Source organism: Petaurus breviceps, unplaced genomic scaffold (assembly GCF_028583685.1).
Source record: "Petaurus breviceps papuanus isolate PSGF00001 unplaced genomic scaffold, PetGlider_PUasm1.0 174, whole genome shotgun sequence".
In the NCBI taxonomy this organism is placed as follows: Eukaryota; Metazoa; Chordata; class Mammalia; order Diprotodontia; family Petauridae; genus Petaurus; species Petaurus breviceps.
Window position 1 is genome coordinate 72,261,452 of NW_027185761.1, and position 3,316 is coordinate 72,264,767.

Below are 3,316 nucleotides of genomic sequence, written 5' to 3' on the forward strand. Positions count from 1 at the left end.
TCCTCTCCTCTCCTCTCCACCCTCCACAGAATGGGTGTTTAGAGTTAAACCAAACCAACAGGACTAAACAAACACAGCAATGAAACCCAATCAGCAAATGCCCAGTGTTCCTGAACCTGAGCTGAACACCATCCAGTGCCCAGGTCCCTTGATTCCCCCTCCTTTTTAGGCAGCCTAGTCTCTTACTTCTGCCTCTGTACTGCTGCTATCACTTCCTAGCCTCCTTCTTCCTCCTCCTTCTCCCCCTCCTCTTCCCCCAAGGCAGGTCCATTCATTCCATTGGCTCCCCAGCCAGCCAGCCACCCTTCCTGACTCCCTCCCTCCATACCTCCCTGCCTGCCTGCCTGCCCCCTCCCTTCCTCCCTGCCTGCCTGCCTCCGTCCTTCCCTGCCTCCCTTCTCTCTCTTTCTCTGCCTGCCTGCTGAAGTTCTGTACCTTGAGCAACACCTGCTGGTCGTTCCCAGGGAGCACGCTGCTAGCTAACGGGCCAAAGCAGCCAAATGAGCTAGGAGCTCACAAGGCTTGTGGGGGCAGGCGTTCCTGGGCCAGTGAGTTTCTGGGGGTAGTGCCCAGCGTTTCGCAGAAGGGGGTCACACTTCTCCCTTTTCACCCAAACCAGGACCCTAGGGCTATGTAGAGAACAGATTTCCATCTTTCTCTTCCTCCTGCTTTTCTTTTTCTTCCTCCTCCTCTCCCTCCATCTTTTGGCGGCTCAGGAATGGGGAGGGGGTTGAGGCCCCCCCCCAATTCAGCTATTGCAGCTTGGAAAATGGACCCAAATCTTAGTGCCAGGCATTGCAACCAGAGCAGAGGATCATGGGGTCCAACCTGTTGGTGGGCTGGCAAGGAAGGCACTGTTTTCCTATTGCATCCTGGATATGAAAAGGATTGATGCTCCTCTCTCAGGAGATGTGTCAGTTGAGATGCCTGGTGCCCTAGTATTGAACATCTGGGGAGGATTCACGATTTCTCAAAGGCCTGGAAAGCTGCACCCACCCTGACTGTGAATGTGCTAATTAACCCCCATTCCTGGAAGGAAGAACAACCTCTAGGAAACCTATCTGAGTGCTACCTTGGCAATCAAAGGCACTGGCATGGGACCTGGGGTCTCTGCCCACCTTTCCTCAGGTGTACAAGGAAGAGAGCTGTGCCAGGGGCTTATATTAGAAGTTTTGTGTTTCTCCTTATTTGTAAATTGACTAATTAGGTCCTGCCTTGCTACCTCCCACTGGTCCCTCACTAATGCCCAGACAGGGGGCATTGGCTTTGGAGACAGGGATTTCAATCCCAGTCAGGGAACTAGTCAAAACCAAAATTCTGTTAAGGACAACAGCTGCTTGTGTGTGAGTGTCGCAGTGTGCTCGTGTATGCTGTTTTCTTGATTGTCTTTTGTCTTGTAACAGCTATTAAATAAGAATTTCTATACCTTTGGTTATTCTGGGCAATTTCTATCTAGATACAATACTAGCAGAGTTGAGAATAAAGGATGCTCCCCTCATAACTCTCCCCCGTAAGCCAACTGTTTCAGCTTTCCTTTCTACATCATGAATTTTTCCTTCTAATTCTGGGAACTCTGGGTGAAACACAAGACTTTTTTTTGAGGGGGAAGAGGAGATGAGATGGAGAGAGGGAGAATCATCAGTTTAGACCTGAAGGTAACCTCAGAGGCCTTCTTATTGGATTCCTTCATTTTACAGATAAGGAAACTAAGGCTCATAAAGGTCAAGTGACTTGACCAAGGGCACACAGGCAGAAAAAAATCAGAGCTAGGATTCAAAGGCAAATCCTTTGACTCTGGAGTCATTATTTTTCTCATTGTCTAAACAGAAAAGCCTGGAAATATGAACTCCCTCAAAGAAGAAGATTGAGGCCATGGGGACTTAGGGAAGAGACTGAACACTGATGACAAGTCAGCATGTTTTTTGGTTTTTTCAAAAACATGTTTCTCCAAAAGCTTCATTTCTGATTTATCTCATCTGGAGAATTAAACATGAAACTTGACTGTGGAGAAAAATCAGAATGACTCGGGTGTTCTCAGCTTCTGACTTATTATTCTGGGGTCAAGGGCAGCCAAACCTCCTGGCCAGCATCTTCAAAGAGTCCAGCCTGAAACATGAAAACATGGAGAATGTCTAATGGTATTTGGGCAAAGATGTTTCAGGAGACTGTGATTAAGGGCTCATCAAATGGTTTAAATTAAATATGTAACTGGCAAACCCTGACAGTTTGCTGGAGAGCTCCAGCCCTTCACAATACTATGGCCTGGGCTTAGGTAGTAAGCTGGTGGCCAGAAAGTGAGCAGCATTTGACATCTGCAACTAGGAAGCCAAAATCGGTGAACGATCCATTGGAGAGTCTCAGAGCAGAGATGCAAAGGTAGACTGAAGGACATCTCCAAAATATTTGTCCCCAAACCTGATGGAACATGATTCCACTGAGACTAGACTGTCAAACTCCACATCTCTCTCTTTGAACTATAAATTAAGATAATAGATTTAAAACTGGAAGAGTTCATAAGATTCTAGATTTTAAAATAAAAGGTACCTTGGAGACCATCTGGTTTTACTCCCCTATTTTACAAATGAGGAAACCAAGACCCAGAGAAGTTAAGGGACTTGTCCAAAGTTTCAGAAAAAGCACTTGAACCTAGGTCCATGTAATGCCAAAGTCAATGGGTTTTTTCCACATAGACCTGCTCCAGAATTGCTCTACCAAAATAAATATTTAAAGGGCAACAAAATGGGGGTGATCAGAGGCTCTTGAATATTAAGTCTCCTTTGTGAGACTGCTGCACACTGGACAACTGCTAAAAGCCCCTCCTTCCTTGTGTTGGGAGCCAACATACTTGACTTCAAACCCCTGGCTGGGATTTTTGAGCTCCTTGTTGCCCCATTTAGCAACTGATAATAACTAGCATTTCCAGAGCGCTCGAAGGGCATAAAGCTCTTCGTGTGATTGTCTTATTTGAGCCTCATTACAACCTTGCAAAGCAGAGATCTGGCTATCATCATCCTCATCCTCTCTTTACATGAGGGGAAACTGGAAGAAATTCAAGGACTTAGGGCACCGAGCTAGTGTGAGAGACAGCTCATTCAGATGTCAGGTCCGCTCAAAACGTCAGACTGCCTCTCATCCAAGGAAACTCAGGACAGCATCAGAAGATCTAAAATGTCTCAGATGACTTCCTGTTTTCAAAGCACATACGGACAATATAATATGATATTAGAAGAGAGACAGAGAGAGAGACAGAGAGACAGAGAGAGACAGAGACAGAGGGAGAAAGAGAGAGAGAGAGAGAGAGAGAGAGAGAGAGAGA